Below are 25128 nucleotides of genomic sequence, written 5' to 3' on the forward strand. Positions count from 1 at the left end.
ATACATTATTTGTATATACTTTTACTCATAAGCTGCCTCACATGTACATTTCTATTACTTAAACATTACATATTTATATAAGTATATGTAATAAATCTAAAATAAGAAAAAAAGATTATATTAATATTTTATATATATTTTTTATATTACTTCAATTAACATAATTAATTTAGATATTCTTGAATATCTAAATTAATTATGTTATTTAATATTTGAGGTTAGTTTAATTCCTACTTTTTTTTTATTGTATATTGAGGAGTTAATTTTGAACGAGTGACAGCTGCATATTATTTAGTTATTTATATATTATTAATTTCCTTTATTATTATATATTTTAAAATTATTTAATTTTTCTTTGACATTTAGATTTATTATAATGTTAAAGAATTCTGTTCATACATTTTATTCTTGTGTAGATTATACAAGGTGAGTAAAAAATCTCGGACCGGTAAAATATCTAGAAAAACTAAGCATTTTTCAAAGAAATGTTTCATACAAAAGTTGTTAGGTTTTAAATGATATCTATTCACTGATCTGGTTAATTTGATCATGGGTGGCGTCGCCAATCAAGATCAAATCAATTTTTTTAATGGCACACCCTATTTTTTATTTTAGAACCTAATATTTCAGAACCTGCTGTAAAGAGTTTTTCAAAACACATAAAGTTATTTTTATCAAAAATAGAGTGTGCTATTTAAAAATATCTATGTGACCTTGACCTGACCTTGGCGACGCCAAGATCAGACCAAATCATTGAATAGATCATTTAAAAACCTACAACTTTTGTAAGAAACTTTTCTTTCGGAAATGCTTAGTTTTCGAGATATTTCAAAAATTCGATTCGCGACTTTTTACTCATCCTTATAATATTAATGTATACATAGATTAATAAGATTATTTTATATATGCTTTGTAACATTCTTTACAATAATAAATCATCCCTGAATTTCTTGTATATATGTAGCAGTATTATACTGCTATATTTTATGCTGTATTTTACTAAACAAAACTATCTCCAAAAAATTAATTAAAGCCTTTTTTTGCGTATTCAATGTATATATGACTACATTTTTCTTTTAGATAATTATACATTTTTACATTTATGAATCAATTTTTATCTTTCCATATCAATATATTTTACAAAATAGAAAATAGAAATATATTTATCATAAAATATTTATTTTCTTATGATTCTACCTAAATGATTTTGTATATAATAATGAAAATTCGGATAATAACTATCATATTATTTTTTTTTAGAAATCTAATTGCTTTTACCATAGACTAAATTTTGCGTTTAAAAACTCATATGTCCGAAAGATGATTTATAAGTGTATGTCACATTACTCTAATTTCAAATAATGTTTATACATCTCATTTCATATTTGCTTCCTCAATGTCCTCAATGGCCTCAATGTCCATTTTCTTTAAATGTCCACAGTAACTGATATAGATATTAATATTATTTCTTATGCTTTTATAACAGAGTAAGAATATTTAATAATTTGACAAGTCTAATAAGAAGGGAGGGTGTGCGTCACGGCGGGGCCCGACCACGAACCAGTCGTGAAAACTCGCAATTATTTTGCGAAAAAATACCACCTCAGCCAGGAATCGAACCTGGATCTCCTGCTTACCGGGCAAGCATCTTATCCTTTCGACTACCGAGGCATGTGATGATATTTATCGCAAATAACGTGTTTAGAATAACACGTCAACAATACAATGACACATATATATATATATATATTACAATATACATATATACATGTATTCTTTTTCGAATCCCCACGACCGGCACTCCAGAGAGATGATGGTCCCACCCCCTCGAATGCACTTCACCCCTTCGTGTCGAGACTGACGTTTCTTATGTGCACCATCTCGGATAGATATTAATATTATTTCTTATGCTTTTATAACAGAGTAAGAATATTTAATAATTTGACAAGTCTAATAAAGTTTTTTTTATTTCAAGAGATAAGTATACGAGTAATCGATGACATGCTCTTGTATGACAGATTATACATTGATTCATTTTATGGAAAATATTCATCAATAGAAAAACAGAAAAATTGTTAAACTATGGAAAATTTTTTTACTATGCTTTTCTAACCACACTCAAAAAAAACGTATAGCTTAGTTTTCAGTACGAAGTTGTTATCACCTTTGCATAAATAGAAAAAAATATATTATATAAAGAATTATAATTAATTAACATTACATATTTTTTATGTATTAAATATTTTCTGTGTAAACTTTAGTTGACATTTCTCAAGATAAGGAACATAAAACGAGAAAACCAGAAAATTGCATCTGTTGTGGAAAAAGATAGAAGGAGAACGAAGAACGCGAATTTTACACCTGATGGAAATCGCCGTGTAACACCATAGCATCAACGATGTGAAGCGTCATAAGGCGATTTTCCGCACGTGCTATCATTTGTTTGCTCGCTTTTCCTTTATACACATTCTTCCATTCTGATTTTAGTTCTTTTCTGTTTGGCAAAGTCGACAATGTGATGTAAATCGGTGATGTAATTTCATCAAAATTTCGTAAAAAATGTAGTTATTTGTGCTTACAAATTGTGTTTACAAATTTACATAAAATTATAAATTATAAATCATGTATAAACTACATAAACTACATAAACTACATAAAAGAATATGCTATAAATAATTTCATACGCATTTCATACGTACGTACATACGCATATATATTACAAAATATTGTAAAATGGTATTCCATAAGTATGGTAATAATGATATTTTTTAAATAAATAAATATTTTTTTTTATAATTTTTTATATAAATAGTTTTCTCAAAACATAGAAAGATATAATAGTAGAAAGATATAATAGTAAGAAACCAAAAATTGAATATTTTATAAGTACTTTACATTTCATATATATTTTAATTTTTAATACCTTAATGTAATATATACGAATATAAAATATTTCTTTTTTATTGAATGAAATAAAAGAATACAGACAGTTATATCTGACAACTAAGATATTTAATGTTAATAATCTTTTTTATTTTTAAATTCATATAATTACAAGAAGATTTGACATCTGCTTTTGACATCAACTATGTTATTTTCATCAAAGTTACTTGACATTAGTTTCTACATAATGAGCTAACGTCAGAATTATATCTTCTCTTTTCCCCTCATAAAATTAATTTTCAATAACTTCGTTTCAACACTTGTATGCATAGAATAATAAAATCATTTAACTAATATACAAAAATACAATTGCTTTTTAAAAAAATATGCAATTTACAATATGAAACTATATACTGTTTCTTCTATAAGCCTCACGACATTAAGAAGATCTTTTTGAACCTAAAAGTTAGATAATATTAAATTAAATTAAAAAATATTTAAATAATATATAGTCCTAGCAATCATGATACAATTAAAAAAGGAATAATTCTTTATGAAAAAAATAAGTCAAAAATGCACGATATAGTTTTTAAGTTTTTGCGTGTCAGGTTTCATTTTCGAGAGAAGTAATTTTGAACATCAAATATGCATGTACTAACTGTAAATCTCGACATAATGGTTCTTTATGTCTGCTTGTATTTATATTTATAAACAAGAATAAAATTAAGATTTACTTCTTGTTATTATTACTATTATCTTATTTATCGGTCTTTTTTTATATTTCTAGCATATTTCTAGCAATATTAGTAAAATCTTAATAATGCTATCATACTAATATTGTTATGTATACTAATATTGTATATATACTAATGTTGTTAATTTGCCATTTAAAACCTAACAACTTTCCTACCTAACATATTTAAATTTTTTATTTTGAATATAACGACTATATAACGTAAAATGAAACATCCTCTCTCTTATATACAGAGTATTTCAGAAATTATAATATAATCGAAAATGATTCCTCATGTAAAAATCGAAAATATAGAATAAATTTTTTTCATATAATGCTCCGTTTTCAAGAAAATCAACTTTGAATATCTATTAAGTACACATATACTTGACTACAATGTGCTTGGTTCACTCAATTTGACATCGCTGTTTGTATTTGTAAATAATATCAATTTTTAAATCAAGTTAAGAAAATAATTAATTCTAAAAAAATTTTTTAAATCATTATCTCAAAAAATCAAAATCGTTTTGAATTAAAAGAATAATATTATATAGGCATTCGAAGTGATAAAAAATTTGGATGTATTATTATTAGTTCATGGCGTTTTTATTCTCCGAGCAGGAGACAAATAAATTATTGTAAATTGTAAATTATAAAAATTATTCGTTTTGTGCGATACAAAGTTCTGCTCTTTTTAACAAATTGCTATGCGTAATAATTATTGCTTAGATTCATAATTGCTTATATAACATTGACATAACATTGAATTCTTTTTAAAATCCCTACAATATTATGAAAAAAAAGATCCCTACAATATTATGAAAAAAATTTCAAGATGTTATCTATTCAAAGTGATCTTGATTTTTTTATAGAAAAATAACTTTCTTTATTACAAGTTATAGCTTGTATGAAATAGATATGAATATTCATCTTTCCATTTCTTTTTTAAATCGTCAAATCGTTAAAAATCTTGCTGACGCTGAACGTAATGTGGAATCTATATATGAGGGGAGGGGGAATGTGGGTGTGGATGTGAGTGTGAGTGTAGTTGTGAGGGGTGTCAGTGTGGTGATGTGGAGGGATATGGGTGTGCGAATGAGTGTAAATGCTTGGGAAAGTGACAATATATTTTGTAATTATTATTAATTATTATTACATACTTGCGTGCACACGCTCACGCATACACAAAATAAGTGTATGTGAACAACATAACAAATGTATGTGAACAAGCTTCATTTATTAGAAACATTATTTAAACGAAACATTATTTAAACTTCAGAAATTAACATGCCAAGTTTATTACTAAAAAAACAAAATATTGTTTGTGAAATATATTTTATATATTTCACATATGTATATTTCTTATATTTATAACATTGATATTTTATTAATTAAATTTTAGCAAATGTAGTATTGAACAATACTATTGGCAATTAATATGTGGACAAATATCTTCCATAATAAATAACGCGTATATAGTGCATGGCTACAGTAATTAAAAAAAGATTATCCAAAAATGCACACAAGTTAATTTTAAAACTGACTTATTTTGTAAATTAATTACACTAAAAAAATTCTAAAGAAACTCTTTCTTCCAATTTTAAAACGGTACTATATTTTACATAGATTATTTGATAGTAGGAATGAATGTGATCTTTAAATTTATATGGCATCAAGCTTTTTTAAGTTCGTGCAAAAAATGCAAAAATATCATAATGTATTGTATTTTAAAAAGCATATAACGCATTTTATAGTATATATCTTATCGCACAGTTTATTATATATAAAAGAACATATAATTGCTAACATTTAAATAAGAAAATTTATGAAAAAATGTAAAAAATTTGAAAACCCCTCCGCCTTTATTTAAAATTCCTATTTATAGTCTCATTTTTTCATTTAGATTCTCTAATAATATAAACAATTACAATTATGTGATTTTTTTTATGTAAAATAAAATATGCAATAAAATATACATTACATGCTCTTTTATACATAATTACATATAATCTTATCGTCTTTTTACGAAATCTATAATTGGAATTTTGTTTTTATTTTATTTTTTATTCTATCGATATATACATTTCAAAATCAAATTCATTTTTTGCAATCAAAAATATATACAAAACATTTGAATCAGGCTTTATAATCAGAACCAAAAACTTTTTTGTAGACTAATTAACTTAAATTTTATATAATAGGCTAATATTTGTTAGTCTTATATAAAATTTATTTTTTAACTTTATTGATTATGTTGCAAAATTTTATATGGAAAAAAGTTAATCTTTTAATTCATATTTGTATTTAATTCGATCATGTTTTCTTAATTACATTTTATGTTATTCGCCTATGCTGCAAAATAAAATAAAAAGAACAAGTAAGAATATGGTCATAGGAAAATCGGATCAAATAGAAGATCGCATAATAAAATGAAGATAAATATGATATGGCAATAACGAAATTAATTTAATATTTATTGTACACAATCAATCATTGTACAAAATATTGCAATAGTACGTTTAATAAGGAATATATATAAAAATTTATATAAAAATTTTTATAGAATGTCATATAAAAATTATTTTACCTTTTCTTACAAGAATTTAAAGTTATGTAATACTTTCATATATACTTACATGTTATTTAATATTTGTACATAACATAATTGTAAAATAATTATATTGATTATAATATGTATAATATGTATAGATATTCAATCAGATAATATATTTCTGTTTATCTAGAAAATTGTGCAATACACACCGAGATAAAGTCATTGAAACAATAGCAATATGAAATATAATAAGGAGTTGCGTCAACGTTTTACCTAAATGTTTCTTTGAGGAGTTTCCATAAGTGTATCTTGACGATCGTGCTTCATCCGCGTCATCTACTCGTGTGAAAAATTGCATTCGCCTGACCAGATGAGAAAAACTTTGTCTCAGAGAAAAATACGATAAATTACAAATAAAAAAATAATCGGACTCAAATCTATAGGTCTATAGATTTCGTAAGATTTATGAATAAATTATTTTATATTAATTCCTCATCACTTGCAAACTGTAATGGAACTGTCATGATAATATCTCTTCACTTTTTTCTTAATCAATAATCAATTTTTAAAAAAAATTTAATTTATTAATTATATGCTTCATATATCTTTCTTTGGAACAAGCTTAAGGCATATAGATGTGTACAATCACATAATGGGTCTCACAGTGCGCGCGTGTTACGCTTGTTCATCTTAATATCCGCGCCGCCGTGCCGTAGGTGGACGAGATAAAGCCTAATCAAGGAGATGCGGTCTTATCCGCGTCGCAAACTGAGACATATTACATGGCAAGCTGCGACAACGATACGTGCATCGCATAATGCCAATCATGCGAATCACGATACCCGTAATTTCTCGCAACAACTTTCTCTATCCTATCGAACTTAATTCTCGCAAATTTTAATATATTGAATTTTATTTTATTTACATATGCACATTAATCTTATTAATTCTTATATTACTAATGACTCTCTCTTTCTTTATCTTTTTCTGCTTGTAAATTAAAAAACATCAACTTTTATAAATGTCTATCAAAAAGTAATTCAGCATCAATTAAAGTTCAATCAAATCTTTATAAAAAAATCAATTAAAACATTCAAAGAGCCGTTCTTCTTCAAAATACATTAATGTTACGTTTTATAAAATAAATGAATAAAATAGAAAAGAATAAAAAATAAGAGAGAAAGAGAGAGAGAGAGAGAGAGAGACAGAGAGGGAATCTAAGACACATAATAAACACTACTGTGTAACCTTGAGTCACTTGTATAATATAAGTAATTAGCAAGTGTTGCAATCATCTGTTCAAATAATAAATATTCAATCAGAAAAAGAATATTAAAATTATTCAAATATTAAAAATGAAAATATAATCCTAATTGAGAAACAAGCTTCACAAACAAAGAAATATAAAATAAAAGTAATATAAAAAAGACGTATAATTAATTCTTCTATATACACAGGTGTGTATAAAAAAAATGTTAGCAACCACAAGTACTCATATAGAATAGATCGTGTCAAAATATTTTCTCTTTTAACATTTTATTTGTGTGATATTATGTGTATGGTGTCTGATATTGTATGTGGGAAGGGGAGAGGACATGCACGGGCACACAAAAACTGAAACTGAAACTACTATACTAATAATATTGTAATGATAATAATTCATATTTATAATATGATGCTACAATGTAATAGGAGTAAAATGATGAGATATAAAGAAAATCAACAATAGAATTTTATTCAAAAATAAATTCTAGATATAAATATGAAACAACAACAATTTAGAAAAAACATAGTGATTGCATTTTTTGTATGCACAGATATACGTTCCATGAGCATCCGAGTATTTATTACAGCCTGCGGGAATAAATGCTTTTTCTCTCTTCCTGTTTTCCTTTATCTAGAGAAATAAAATTGCGTCTATTATTTTTCATTCGTTTCGCTGATGTTTTAATGAGTATACTCTTCGAAATTGATACAATAATTGTTTGCAACTTTGTTTCAAACTTGTGCATGTATATATGACTGGACTAGAATAGATATTATTAATAATATAATCTTTAAAAATTAAAACTTTATAAAAAATAAATATAAAATAAATTTTTTATATATAAAAATACACACACACGCACACACACACACACACACACGCACACACGCACACACACACACACACACACACACACACACACACACACACGCACGCGCACACACACGCGCGCGCGCACGCACACACACACACACACACGCACGCACGCACACACACACACACACACACACACACACACACACACACACAAATCAAATAATAAATCCGGTGATATATATATATATATATATATATATATATATATAAAATGCATATATATATTGTACGTATGTATTATCCTATTAATTTCTATTAAAATACAAAAAAAAATAACATCGTATTATCCAGGATTATTTGTAATTTTGCTTACATTGTCATGTCATTAAAAAAATAAATGTAATCATTTCATGTTTGATTTATATTCAGTACATTAATAAAATATTTTCAATTATTTTAATGAATGGAATATTGTACTTTCTTATTTATGAATTTGTTAACATAACCTTCCAGATATTTATTAACATATGATAACGTCATTAGAAATTATTTAAATTACAAAAATCTAAATACATTAACATTTTAATTATTAAAGTTTTTTTAAATTAAGTTAATTAAATTTTTTTAAATTAAGTTTTAATTAAAGACTTATTTAAAAACTTCGTACAGATTCATATAAAAAAATTTTATTCTATATTTTTTATTTATTTTGCTACAAAAATGACAAAATCTTTCTGTTATCAATTGTAATAGATGATTATGTACATTCAGAAATGTTTCATATAAATAATATTTTATAATTGCAATTTCATAATTAAAAAACAATGAATTATTAAGTTAGATATTTAATTAATTTTTAATACATAAATTAGACATAAATACGTGTTGTCGTCGGTTAAAAAAAGATACATTTGAGAATCAAGATTTCGGCCAGCTGGAACTATTCTCGATCACGAAATCTATTTTCAAAGGCACGTGCTACACATCTTACGTTCATCATAAGTCTTAATGGCGGTGAAAATTCAAAATATTTTCTTCTCAACTCTATTCAATTTTTTCCATAAATTAATTTATAATTAAATAAGAAAGAAAAGCAATATTTGTATTTAAATTTTATTGAAATTATTTTTATCAAGGAAATAACAATCTATTTTGATATGTAAAGGAATATTTGATTTTATTTGAAACTTTTATTTATAATTTTAAATTTATTAAATTTTATTTTTTGCTATTATATGAAAAAAAGACTTTAAAAATATTACTTTTTAATATTTTATATTATATTATACAGAAAAACCAAATCTTATTTTTAAATAAAGGTAATTCTATAAATTTTCACTGTACAATGATAATTAAGAGTAAGAAATTAGATTTTTTTGTTATAATATGCTTAACACTTACTTATAAGACTTATTACTTACTTATATGATATTAAATATTAAGAAATATGTTTAATGAAAATTTGATATGTTATTATTAAAATGTTATTATTAAAATCAAATTTTATGCTATTTCTATAAGGTTTATATATTTTTTCCAAGTATTTTATTTTTCAAATATATTATACAATGAACACCTAGCAATCTAGGATTAAATAAAAATGTATTTATTTATACTTTCAACGCGCAACAAACTTTCACAGATTATTTTCCTCTTACTGTGCGGTTTGTCCTCAATTATTAATTCAGAAATTATGCAATCGTGAAACAACAGAATAAATGATCAATGTATTATTAGACATTCTTAGTGTAATATGGCCAAAATATAAGAACAACAAAAATGAATTTAATAATTTTAACCAAAAATATTATTTAATCCCATATTGTCATTTAGTTATCAAATATCAGTACAGTGATAAATATAAATATTCGATTCATTCAATATAAAAGCAATTATATTTATAATATAATAACATTATATTAGCATTATAATAAATAAATTGAAGACAAAAAGTAATATTGTTAAGTCTTTCTTCCGACATAACAAAAATGAAATTTAATAAGTTTAAAATAATAAATAAAAATTGTAATTTTAAATAAAATCAAATATTTTTGAATATTATTATATTATTCTGATGTATGTAAACATGTTTGTATGTATGTAAATATGTATACATATAAACAGAATGATTCATAATTAATGACTCTTGTATCTCTTGTGAACATGTAAACTGAATAGAAAAATCTTTCATTTTGCAATTTTTACAATAGTTAATGATTTAATTTAATAATTAATGATTTATTAATGGTATTAATTTATAAAGATCCGCATAAACATGAAATCCGAAATAACTTAGCGTTATGCACGCTCATGGTTATTAGGGAGACAAGATGCTTGAAAGTGTGATCTACAAATAATAAAACATCCGTTTGAAGTGTATCATAAAGATATAAAACAAATCAATAATTAATTATGAGATATTTTATACTTTATTATATATTCTGAATATACAATAGAATATAAAATAGAATATAAAATATCTTATAAACTATTCATTTTTTAATAACTGTATCTTGACATTTTTATGTAATAAAACAAATTAATTAATGTAAAAAAATATGTAAATTTATTTAAAAAAATATGTAGTTATATATTACAAATGTTATAATTATTTGTAAAATAATATTTTTTACACCAATTTGTCTATTCTGTAGAAAAAAATCATCAATACCATCACCACACATTATTTTTTAATTAGATTTCTTATAAAAAAAAACTAAATATAAAATTTTAGAAACATAAATACATATTAGAAAGTGCTTTTTATCAGATGAAATAACCGATTTTATAATATTATATGTTTTATATTTTGCAATAATTAACTTTTTTGTAAGATAATCAAAATTTGTGCCCCAAAAGTGACATAGACAGTAATATCAAAATTCATAGTCTTGAAAATTGTATTGAAAGACTTAATGAAATAAATTAATAAACTATGTTTATTTTCCTTTTTGCTGTTCCGTAAGATATAAGTAATAATGCAATCATAAAAGTTACATTAGGTTAAGTTACCATGTTTTACAGTATTTGTCTTACCTAACAGCTAAAGTGTCAGTTTATTTTACATCCCGATTTTTAACTGCATTATGAAAAAATAGGAAAGAGAAAAATATAAATAAAAATTTTAGAAACATTATAAATTGACCTAATATTATCAATAACTCACTATTATTTAAATCACGCAATTTGCAAAAGAAAATCATAAGAATTTTATTTTTGCATTTGAGAAATTTGCTTTTTGCTGTTTTTACATAAAAACAAATAATAAATATATGAATTTTATTTCTTTAATCATTTAAACAAATTATGTTCTTCATCAGTATTAAAATATAATCTTTAATTTCCGAGAAATATCTGAGGATCTTCTCAACATTCCTCTACATAAAGGTATCAAGTTATCGAAATAAATATTTTCATGTTAAAGTAAAATATATAAGATATTTTGTAAACTACTAGTATTTTTATAATTTTACCTAAATATTTTTATTATATTCAAAATAATTAGAAAGATCAAATTATGCCAAAAAGATTATATGATTCCATTTAAAAAAATAGCGACTATGATAAAATCTCGATAGTGACTTCACTTACGAATAAATCAATATCATAATGTCATATCGTTATGTAGCCTCTACAAAACTTTATAATTTTTGTCCAAAACATTCGTCCGTACATCTTTTATTTTTCAAGATATTTGCAATTACTATACACACTCGCGCGCTCGCGCCTGTGACTCTCTAAATTGACATTTATCTTATTCTATAAAAAACAGAAAAATGTTAAAACAAATAATAAAAAAAATAATATTTTACGAGATATTTTATTATGCTAACATATGTCAGAAACATATAAATATAAAATAACTTTTAAAGTATTGATAGTCCAATTGATAGTACAATTTTTATACATATTTTTACAATTATTCTTTTAAAGGAAGATAACCTAATTGATTAGTACATCCAAAAATAAGGGGTATTTATAAAAAAAAGCAAAGTTTAGTTTATCTCATTACCTTTCATGATTCTCAAAGAATAAAATTTAGTTTACGTGGAAGCTCATTTTCAATTAATTAGTTACAAAAATATTGTAATCTATAGATTCATTCACAGTTATTCAATTAAAATTCATTTGGCTTACTCTACACATCCACATATACAAACGCGCACGCGCGCGCGCGCGCGCGCGCAAACACACACACACACACACACACACACACACACACGTATATTGTATATATACACATGTGCATACAATACGCGCGCGCGCGCGTGTTGTAACAAATATTTTCATTTAATACTATTAGAATGTTCAATATTAGAATATTTTCCCAAATATTCTTTTAAAAAAGTGCGTTTGATTTTTTGAAAAGAAATTGAAGTTTTTTAATTAACTATTTCTCGCGGTATTATTTCTACAAACTTCAAAACGAGTTTTTTTTATCGCTGTTTGTCGTCCATCCAAATTGACGTTATTATGCGGTTTATCACAGCAGACCGTCGAAATTGTCGAAACAAACCCAGTTTGCACAATTTCAAGGTAACGCGAATTTTTTATTTTAATTTAAGTGGCGTTCAATTTGTTCTGTTTACCTTTAATGCTGTTGTGATAGTTGACAGGTATAATACTATATCATATTAATGCATGTATCTAAAATTTTTCTATATTAGTTATATTGCAATGTGCGTGCGTGCGTGCGTGCGTGCGTGCATGCGCGCGCGCGCGCGCGCGCGCGCGTGTGTGTGTGTGTGTGTGTGTGTGTGTGTGTGTGAAGCATTTAATTTTAGGTTTATAAATATACTTCGATTTTCAAAATGTGTTATTAAAAATCTAGTAGATTAATTATATATAATCTGCAATTTTATATTCCTAGTCTTCATTAAATAAAACAATATGTTATATACAACAATATATTATCACCATTATCTTAAAATATATATACTCTATGTTTCTATCCAAGTAAAAGAAATATATATATATATATATACATAATTTATATATGAATTCACAATATTAATAATTATAATAAAATTTAAGTAAGAGGGAAAAAATATTAAAAAAATTATTTTAAAATTTTAATTTATCAATTATAATGCTATATATAATAATAAAAAAAATTGCAAAATATTATGCTTTTTATGTATTTTAAACAAAGTATTCTTAAATGGAGAGATAATATTTAAAATGCATGTGTTCAAAGAGAAGGGTGCTAAGAAAAGGAAATCTACTTACTTTTGCAGAAAGAGGAAGAGAGGAAAGAGAAGAAGGAAGGGAAAGAGAGAAGAAGAGAGGGAGAGGATGGAGAGGGAAGAGAGAGAGGGAGGGAAGGAGAAGGGAAGAAAGGGAGGGGGGAGGGGAGAGGTAAAAGAATTAGAATTCTTAAAAAGACTTTCGGTGTGTAATTAAAATATGAATAAATATATATGTTTCATTTCATAAGAAATTCATATTTCCTATAAATTAACGAGAATTAGGAATGCTATTTTCTTCGTTACTTAACGATAGAGTATATATTTCAAAACTGAATATAATAAAACTCATATTTGAAATGTTCATTTTCATTAACTTGATTTCATTTATTAAACGAGAAAATAAACGTTTCTTTGGGTATCAAACGCAATATTGCTTTCGTATTTATAATAGAGTTCGCAAAAACAAATTGAGGCAATCAGTTTATCATGGAGCATTTTACATATATAGTTTAATTTTCAATTAAATTTCAAGATAAAATCGATAATTCTAAATAAAAATTTAAGTTAATTATTTTGTATTAATATATTAAATTCTACTAAAAAAAAATTTAATTTATTTTTTAAATGTTAATTTGTCTTTTATTTGATAAAATGTTACACTTTTTTAAATAAATTAATTCTCTCTAAAATAATTTAAAATAAATAATTCGGTAAACATTTTTCTCATAAATTATATTATCTATATAACAATTTTCTCTTTCTAACTTTTATTCATGTTTCTTAATATGAAAGCATAACATTAAAACGTAATATTAAAATTACATGATTCTTTTAGAGCTTATTAGGGAAATAATGTTATTATACTATTTTTCATTGATGTTAAGTTATTTCTTTTATAAAAAAAAAGAATGTCTCTTTATGGAATGTAAGAAAGAATTTTATTTCATATTTTATATATTTGTATAACATAAAAGAAATGTGGTGCAATATACTTTTTACTTTTGTACTACAGAATTTTCTGATTTTTGTATTTTATCTGTTTTGTTAACAATTCAATTTTTTAATAATTGCATTCTATTAAAAACTATTCAATAAAAGCTATTCAATAAAATATAAAAAGCTAATGATGGAGCTGTTACACACCTTTTCCGTAACTCTTGTCACAGTCCAAGCATCATGCATTAAGAATAACATTCATAAATATCACTCACTTCACACACGCGAATATTCTACAAGTTTTAACTTTTTAGCGGAGCGGCGATATCGCGGAAGATTGTGGGACAAGTAATATCGTTGACAATTGTCAATTTAAATTGTAATGAAATAAGACATACGACATTGATTCCCGAAGGTCACGCGATTGTGCAATAATGTACAACGACGGCAATAACAAGATGAGAATCCCGTAAGAATGCAAACCACGTGGCTATAAGATTTTCAAAACGGAACGTATACCACAAAAACAAACTCACGTATCAGCAGCTCGCTGTGTACTGTCGCACGTTCCGTCATTGCGATCGTCTGTGCGTTATCCCCTCCTTAAACCCCATTCCATTTCTCCAATCTACGCGCCAGCGCACGTCTCTGATGCATGTATGTATATGCATATGTCAAGTAAATTATATTCTTGTGCTATGTTCAATTAAGGAAGTATCTACTTTAATAAAATTTATCTTTTGTATGTTTAATTCCATTAGTTAAATATAACTTTTATATTAAAATATTTACATATTCATAATACGAGTTATTTATATAATGTAAAATAAAATAATATTTATTATTTGATATCATCAACAATAAATTAACGATTTTTCATCGTTAATCACAGTCTTATAATTGATCTAATCGAACGTCATCAAATAATATATAACTATGTAATAATGATATATAATATATATTATATATATATATATATATATACATAAAATGGAAAACAGTGTACCAATTTAGAAAACAGTTTCTTAACAATTTATTTATTAAATACATACATTAAATGCAGAAGAGAAAAAATCTAAAAACCAATTTTTCAATTACATTTCACAAATTTACTTCACTTTTCTACGAATTTATTTCTATTGAAGAAATATTTGTACCTCATAAAAAAAGTATTACGCAGCACATTTCTCGCCGAGTCCAATTTCCAATTACTTTGCCGTTTTGAACACACATTCGACAATGACAAATTACTAAACTGCTGTAAATCTCGCACCAAATGCACATTACGTTAGACATTTCACATTTTATCAACTTTTATATAATTTAAAATGCATCTATACAAAATTGATAATTTTATATAAAATGATGTTAAAAAATTATATATATATGAAAAATATGTATTCATATATGCGTGAATGTTCGCCTATATACGCGCGCGCGCGCGTGTGTGTGTGTGTGTGTGTGTGTGTGTGTGTGTGTGTGTGTGTGTGTGTGCGTGCGTGCGTGCGTGCGTGCGTGCGTGCGTGCGTGCGTGCGTGCGTGCGTGCGTGCGTGTGTGTGTGTGTGTGTGTGTGTGTGTGTGTGTGTGTGTGTGTGTGTGTGTGTGTGTGTGTGTGTGTGTGTGTGTGTGTGTGTGTGTGTGTGTGTGTGTGTGTGCTAACATTGTTACTACTCCGAACAAATCAGACACTTTAAATACAACCATCTTCTTTTAAATAAACTGAAAGAAAGCTTTCTCGACATAAATCGACATAAATTTTCAGAAAATGGTTTAAAAGTCAAGCAAAATGACTCGCAATACCACATTACTCGAAAATACAACTTCAAAATAAAAATCAAGTGAGCGAGCATAAAAGTAGCATTAAATTCAAATTATCCGTATCCTGGTAGGCAAAATACGAGGCAGTTGTCTCTATTGTCATAAAAAAATGAAAAGATATTCCGCAAAGTTCAAAATACAAATGATTATGTAGAAGATACAGATACACACACACACACACACACACACACACACACACACACACACACAGAGTCTCTCTCTCTCTCTCTCTCTCTCTCTCTCTCTCTCTCTCTCTCTCTCTCTCTCTCTCTCTCTCTCTCTTAGTGTCGGTCCACAATAAGTATTTAATCTTTAAGTCGTAAGAAATTGACCAATCATAGATTATTCTTTTCATATTCGATTATAATTGTCAATTTCTTACTTCTTAAAGCTTAAATCACCTATTGTGGACCGACACTTATAAACAAAAGAGAGAGAAATGCTAAATACACGCATTCCATATTACAAAGTTAGTTTACAAAAACTTGATAAAAGCTGACCAATTTATAGTTGTCAATAAAATCTAATATAATTCTCGATGTTTCTGTTCTACTTTGCCAAATACAATATATCTTTTTATCTAAAGTTATTGTATTTGTATGTATATACTTACTTTTTATAAAAAAGTAAAAAAGTCGCCAAGTATAGCAAAGATATGTACGTGTTTTAATGTGACTCGGGCGCGCAAGTTTTTGTATGTCTGTTTAAGGTTGCTTTATATGTAATGATGAAATGTATATATATATATATTTCTATTTTTTACCATATGACCATAACATGATGATGAATGTTGTATATACAACTGTAAAAATAAAAAGTTCTCGGATGCAAAGATATAAATCTTGAGTTTTATTTTTATTTTTTTATAAAGATATAATTTGTGTCAGTAATTGGAAAACCTTTTTCCATTCAAAAGTAACATTTTTATATAATTAATTATCTTTTTAGATTAATAATCTTTCACATACACACTGCGTGTACATTTGGCGACTTTTTTACTCTTTTATAAAAATAACAATTAGCTGGTGACATGTTAACAAAATCCAAGGATAATTCATGGCCAATATTCATAATCAATTCTCATCTCAATTAATCAACCAACTAATAATTTTATAGAAATTGATCAACTGCCTTTGTGAATTGCCTTAAATTTGTCAATAAATTGTTCAATTCCATTAGATCAATAAAATGAAATTAATTGATTTAAGATAAACTAATTTAAATGTTTTATTAAAAATTTATTCTTCATTCATTAGTTTTAATTAAATTCTTATTTTTTATTTTCATTTTTACTTTTATCTTTTTATTTTTATTTTCACTTCTATTTTTATTTTTGCTATGATATGCGAAAAGATTGCGGAAATATGTGGAAAAATTACGAGCGGATTGCGGAATAATTGCGGAAATATATGAAAAAGTGAACGAATGCGGAGAGGTTGCGGAAAGAGAAAAAATATTGCGGAAAGATTGCGGAATGATCGTCAAATTATATAATATTCATATTTTGCGCTGAAGGTTTCATTGCCGCCGCTGCGTAGTGGCAAAAATTGCAACTGTAACCTATTGAGCTCTATTGTATACTGGAGTGAGCCTTCAAGGAATAAGGATGTCTCACTTACTAAAAAAAGACAACGTGTGAGTTGGAATCGCTCTCTTTGTCGAGAGATTCCTGGATTGATTAACGTTATTCTACTATCATAAGGTTAAGCAATAAGTACACTGTATCATAAGGTTAAGCAATAAGTACACTTATCATAAGGTTAAGCAATAACTACACTGTAGAAAAGAGATAAAGATTCCAACTTTAGTATGCCCATTCTTTTTTCCGCTGGGCCGCGATTTTCTATAGTTTAATATAGGGATGGCTCACTCCAGTATACTATAGAGCTCAATGCCCATACAGATGGCGACGATGACAATAATAGGATTAAAAATAAAATGCAGCAGAAAAATTTCAAAATTAAAATACAAAGTTGCATTATTCACGATCCTCTAGATCTATATAAATCATAAAAATAAGAAAATAAAAAATGACCTTAAAAATATTTTTAGAATTTCAAGGTCACATCTATGCCAAAATCTTAGCTTTAAATGTACATATATAAATGCTAAATTTGAAATCCATACCATAATTAAAAATAAAAATTTTCAAAATGGCAGCCAAAAAGTTTAAAATAGCTTAAACAAAAAATTGCGTTATTTACAATAAATATATGAGAGAGTGAAGGAAAGCGAGGAAGAACGAACGAGAGTAAGTGAGACAGAAAGGATGAAATTATGAGAAAGTTGGGAGAGATAGAGTGAGAGCGATGAGGGAGAGAGAGAGAGAGAGAGAGAGAGAGAGAGAGAGAGAGACGAAAAAGAGAGTGAGATGGAGCGAGGGAGTGTATCTTGATGTTAAAATAAGATTTGAAAATATTTGTGGAATTTCAAAGTCACATCTGTGTCAAAACGTTTGTTCTAAATAAGCATATATAAATACTGATTATAAAATCCGATTAAAAATAAAAATTATAAAAAAGGGGCAGAAAAATTTTTAAATTAAAGTACAAAGTTGCGTTATTTACAATCCTGTAGGTCTATAGATCATAAAAATAAAAACATAAAAAATGACCTTAAAAATATTTTTGGAATTTTAATGTCACATCTATGCCAAAATTTTAGTTTTAAATAAACATATATATATATGTATATATATATATATATATATATATATATATATGTGTGCTGAATTTGAAGTCCGTACGATTAAAACTAAAAATTTTCAACATGGCGGCAAAAAATTTACAAAGTACAAAGTTGCATTATTTATGATTCTCTAGGTCTATAGATCATGAAAATAAGAAAATGAAAAATGAAAATATTTTTTAGATTTTCAAGGTCATATCTATGCTAAAATTTTAGTTTTAAATAAACATATATAAATGCTAAATTTGAAGTCTGTACGATTAAAAATAAAAATTTTTTAAATAGAGACAAAAAAATTTTAAAGGAAGAGTTGCGGAAGAGGTGCAAAGATATGCAGAAAAATTGTGGAAGTTGCAAAATGATTGCGGAAGATTACCGAAAGGTTGCAGAAAATTTGAGAAAAAGTTGCGGAAAAAGTGCAAAAATATTCAGAAAGATTGTGGAAGAGTTGCGGAATGGTTGCGTAAATGTTGCGAAAATGTTGCAGAAGAGGTGCAAAAATATGCGAAAAGATTATGGAACAGTTGCGGAATAATTGCGGAAGAGTTGCGGAAGAAGTGCAAAGATATGCAAAAAGATTGTGAAAAAGTTGTGGAATGGTTGCAGAATAGTTGCGGAAATGTTGTAGAAGTGTTGCGGAAAAGATGCAAAGATATGCGGAAAAATTGTGGAACAGTTGTGGAATGGTTGCGGAAGAGTTACGGAAGAGGTGTAAAGTATGCAGAAAGATTGTGGAAAAGTTGCGGAATGATTGCGGAATAGTTGTGGAAATGTTGCGGAAGATTTGCGGAAGAGGTGCAAAGATATGCAGAAAGTGAAAATAAATACATAAAATAATAAAAGAATCTAATAAACAAAATTAATAAACGAATTTAATAAACAAACGTCGTTTCGACATTATAATAAGTCATTCTCAGTGATAAAAATTGAAATTAATCGAAAAACAAGACTTAAAATCATAATAATCCGCATCCTAACGATGCATCATAAGAACAGAAAAGCTTCGCACATTAATTATCTAATTAAATATTAGGTACAAAAAAGTTCTGAGCTCTTTTTTGTAAAATTCAATCTTTATTCAAAAACAAACAAAAAAATATTAATCAGCGAAATATTCCCCGTTTGCATCAACGACCTTTTGTCACCTTTCGGGTAGCTTGCGAATTCCTTGACGATAGAAGCTCACCGGCTTCGAAGCGATAAAATCATCAATGCGTTTTCGTATCTCTTCAAATCTCACGAAATGTGTATCAGCCAAATGATGCTGCAGCGACCGGAATAGGTAGTAATCGGAAGGCGCGAAGGTATCTGGGCTATACGCCGCGTGCGGAAGAAGTTCCCAGCCTAACGCAAAAATATGGTTCTGAGTCGCTTTCGCAACATGTGGTCGAGCATTCATGAAGCAAGATCACTTTACGACGTCCTTGGCCAATAAATGGCCTCTTTTCTTCTAATGCATCGCTCAAATTGGTCAACTGTTGTTGGTAGCGGTTTGCCGTGATTGTTTCACCCGGTTGTAACAACTTGTAATACAACACATCTTTCCAATCCCACCAGATACAGAGCAAAATCTTCTTGGCGTGGATATTGAGCTTTGGCGTCGATGTCGAAGGTTGACCAGGATCAATCTATGATTTTCTACGTTATCATAAAGAATCCACTTTTCATCGCCTGTAATGATTTTGTGCAGAAAATCTTTTTTCCGAAACTTTGAAAGTAAAGTGAGTGCAGTGTCACGCCGACAATTTTTGTTGTCTTCGGACAATTCATGCGGAACCCATCTGCCTTCCTTCTGAACCTTTCCCATCGTATGTAAACGTACGGAAATGGTTTGCTGTGTAACGCCAAGCTGTTCTACAAGCTCCTTTTCAGTTTGCGCAGAGTTTATATCCAGCAGGGCTTGCAATTTGTCCGTTTCAATCTTTTGAGGACGTTCAGCACGCGGTTCATCTTCAAGACTGAAATCTCCTTGGCGAAATTTTTGATACCATCTTTTACATGTAGTATGACTTGCAGCGTTCTCTCCATATGCAGCACAAATCATTGCAGTGGCTTCAGCAGCATTTTTCTTCAGATGAAACGCGAAATGGATGAAAAATCGAATATGCTTTTTTGTTATTGCCATCGTGAACACTACTGATTTTTGAGATTATGTGCATCAAACGCCAAACCGTACGGCATTTTAGAAGACCAAATGTCAACGCTTTAAAACCGCAAAAGAGTGGGAAGATATATAAAATTTAAATTGTTATTTCGGTTGTATGAAATCTAAAGCTCAGAACTTTTTTGTACACCTAATATTTGTATATTTTAACACGAATGCATCAAATTTTTGTATATTATAATTTGACCTTATATAATTTCGAATTTGCAATGAAATCCACAGCAAATAATAAAGTTATATATATATATATATATATATATATATATATATATATATCGTATAACTTTATTATTTGCAAATATATATATAATTTGTACTTGTTAATTCATTATTTCATGTGTACACATACATACATACATAGTATGTGAATTTTGGAGAGAGCCGGCCGAATACCTTATTTACTTTAGTAATTCACAGTTTAGTATATTTCTATTGTCCAAAAATGCATTTGACTTGAAATGGAAAGGTTCACTATTTAATGATGAGAGGGTATGGCAGAAGAATAAGATCTTATCGAGAAGTAGCGGATTTATTTAATGCTAGTTATCCTGACCGTGATCCAATTCCAAAGTCACTGAAAGAAGTGTTGAAAGAATTGTTGGTCGTTTACAAAGAACCAGTAAAATTAAAGATACATCAAGATATGGAAGATCCATAGATACTAATGATGAAAAAGCTTTAGTTCTATAAACGCTAATCCTCATCGATCTAGAGAGCAGCTCAACAAAATGATACTAGCGCAACATCAGTCCATCGAATTTTCAAGAGACACCATTATTATCCTTACAAAATACATCTAGTTCAGGAATTATCTAAAGACGATTATGACAGAAGAGTAAAATTTTGCGACACAATTATGACATGATTTGATGAAAATTGTCAGTTTTTCAATTGGATTTGTTTTTCTAATAAGGCAACATTTGAAATAAACGTTTTGTAAGTCGACAGAATGAGGTATTGGGCAAATGAAAATCCGCATTGATGAATGACAATCATACATAATATTCTCAGAAGTTGTGAATGTTTAGGCTGGAATAATATTTAATCATATTATGGGACCGTTTTTCATTGAAGGAATAACTTCAGAAAATTATTGTAATTTGTTAAGAAATCAAGTGATATCGGCTATTCAAGAAATTGCTGGAGAAGGATTGCATAATATTGGGTTTCAACAGAATGGGTCTCCAGCTCATTTTTAGCAGCTCGAAATCTTCTTAATATTTTTACTGATCGATGGATTGGTAGAAGAGATACAGTAGAATATCCACCGAGATCACTGGGCCCAATTAGACTCTTTTTATTGAGGGTACTTAGAGCTGCGAGAAAAAATAGTAGACGTTTCGAGTTCAATCACGCCAGATGTTATAACTGTTCGCCTAGGATATTGTCAAGTTGTCGACGACTTCGCGTTGTTCTCGCTCGAAAATCCCTTTCAAAGGAGCCCTCACTCGACCACACGTGTCATTTAAGATTTTCCAATCTCCTCATCTCTCATTATTTGATCCCAAAAATACCCAATCACTTATGTGATTGAGTGTTTTTGGGATCAAATAGTGAGAGATCTTATGATCCCATTGTATCCTTATAAATTTCAACCTTTACCTTGATCTATTCAAAAGTTATTTAGATGGTCCAGAACTTTTGATGGACATATATATATATATATATATATATATATATCATCTCTCTGGAGTACCGGATCGTGGGGACTCGAGAGAATATACATGTATACGAGGGTAGTCTGAAAAGTTTTGAGCCTTAACATGAAGATGACGTTACTCGTCAAAACCATTCTAGTATTACAATAGTATATGGTTTGAAAGACTTTTTGTGAAAATTTCAGCCATTTTGGACACTCAGTTGTTGTTTGACAGTCGTTTGTGTCGATGTCAATGTTTTTGTAAAAATGGAAAAAATTGAATATTGTGCCGTGATTAAATTCTTACATTTGAAAGGCAATACGCCTGCGCAAATTAAAATCGAGTTGGACACTGTTTACGGGGACTCTGCCCCATCATTTGCCACCGTAAAAAGATGGGCAGCTGAATTTAAAGGTGGTCGTACCAGCTTGGTTGATGATGAGCGTTCGGGATGGCCAAAAACTGCGATCACCGCTGATAACATCGAAAATGTTCATCAAATAGTACTGAACGACCGTCGAATCAAGGTTAGAGAGATAGCAGAGGCTATGGGCATATCGAAAGAACGCGTTTGTCATATATTGACTGAAGAATTGGATATGCGCAAGCTATCCGCACATTGGATGCCGCGCTTGCTCACTTTGGACCAAAAACGAATTCGAATGAACATTTCCAAGGCCCTATTGGCGCGGTTCAAGCAAAACGAATCAGATTTTTTGCGTCGATTCATAACTGTAGATGAAACTTGGATCCATCACTACACTCTAAAGACAAAAAAACAGTCAAAAATGGACTGCAAGGGACTGCAGTGGATTGCAAAGGGAAATCTGTTCCGAAAAAGGTAAAGACGATTCCATCAGCTGGGAAGGTAATGGCGACTGTTTTTTGGGATAGTCACGGAATTGTGTGTATCGACTATCTTGAAAAAAGTAAAACGGGAGCGTATTACGCATCATTACTTGATAAGTTGAAGGCAGAAATTGCAAAAAAACGGCCGCATTTGAAGAAGAAAAAAGTGCTGTTCCATCAAGATAACGCTCCTGCTCACACTTCGAAGATCGCCAAAATTCACGAACTGCACTTCGAATTGGTTGACCACCCACCGTATTCACCAGATCTGGCCCCCAGCGACTTTTTCCTGTTTCTTAAGCTTAAAGTTTCGCTTGGAGGACAGAGATTTTCATCGAAGGAGGTCATCGCATACGTAAACGCCTATTTTGCGGAGCAAGACGCCAATTTACTATTTGAAGAGGTTAAAGAGGTTAGAGTATCGATGGGAAAAGTGTATCGACTTAAAAAGAGATTATGTTGAAAAATAAAACTATATTTGACCGAAAAAATATTTGTTTCTATGTTAGGCTCAAAACTTTTCAGACTACCTTCGTATATGTATATTGTGATATATGTATTGTATATATGTGTATCATTGTATTGTTGACGTGTTATTCTAAACATGTTATTTGCGATAAATATCATCACATGCCTCTGTAATCGAAAGAATAAGATGCCTGCCCGATAAGCAGGAGATCCAGATTCGATTCCTGACTGAGATGATACTTTTTTGCAAAATAATTACAAGTTTTCACGACTGGTTCGTGGTCGGGCCCCGCCGTGACGCACACTCTCCCTTCTTATTTGATTATATATATATATAATCAAAAAACACGAATGTTATTATCTATTTGCGAGCTATTAAGATAAGCGGAATTCATATTTTTATACCTTTTAATAACAGCTGAATAGATTGAATTTTACGTAGGCTCAGTTTATAGTGTCAAACAAATCTATTACTTTTGGATACAGCACATTAGAGTACAGCATCTTCTTTAACACAGCTTATAGCGCTCAAATTTTAAAAGATTTTTTATACATATCTTTCGAAACGAAGATTAATATAAATAAATTTTATAAACAATAAGTTATAAAAGAAAATCACATGATGTGTAATATGACATATGCAGTGTACTTTCAATATAAAAGACCCCGCACAAAACCACGTTTTTGGTCCTCTGTAAAATTGACTGAAACTTTAATGTGTTATAGTTCATGACTTACTGATCAAAAATTTCCTTAGACACAAAGCTTGAAAATGGCTAGTTTTTTGCTACAGTCGTTGGAAATGTTGTATTTTATCATTATTTTTGTAATGTTCCAAATCTGTTTTTTATAATAAATTGAGAAATTTTAGATAATAATACACGATTTACCTATACATTTGAGAAAAGTTTATGTATATATGTGTTTGCCTATGCATGCGTGTGTGGGGCTAAATGGTCTAATATTATTTAGTTCTGAAAGCATATGTTTTAAAATGTTTAAAATGTTGGCGTAACAACAAGTAATACATACTAATTTTCATCCACTTACTCAGTCTCACACACACACACACACACACACACGCGCGCGCGCGCGCGCGCGCACATTCCTTGGAAGGAATTA

General features: G+C 28.3%; 1 long non-coding RNA gene across 1 annotated transcript in view; it reads right to left on the reverse strand.

The window, feature by feature from the left end:
• LOC148935694 (uncharacterized) overlaps positions 1-14960 on the reverse strand; it is a 175958-nt gene extending 160998 nt beyond the window's left edge. The window contains exon 1 of the long non-coding RNA XR_016140116.1: positions 14586-14960. This is a non-coding gene — a long non-coding RNA (uncharacterized LOC148935694). The remainder of the gene's footprint in view (positions 1-14585) is intronic.
• Between the last annotated feature and the right edge of the window lie 10168 nt (positions 14961-25128).

The sequence above is a fragment of the Pogonomyrmex barbatus genome, unplaced genomic scaffold (genome assembly GCF_055798465.1).
Source record: "Pogonomyrmex barbatus isolate J1 unplaced genomic scaffold, ASM5579846v1 scaffold4, whole genome shotgun sequence".
Lineage (NCBI taxonomy): Eukaryota > Metazoa > Arthropoda > Insecta > Hymenoptera > Formicidae > Pogonomyrmex > Pogonomyrmex barbatus.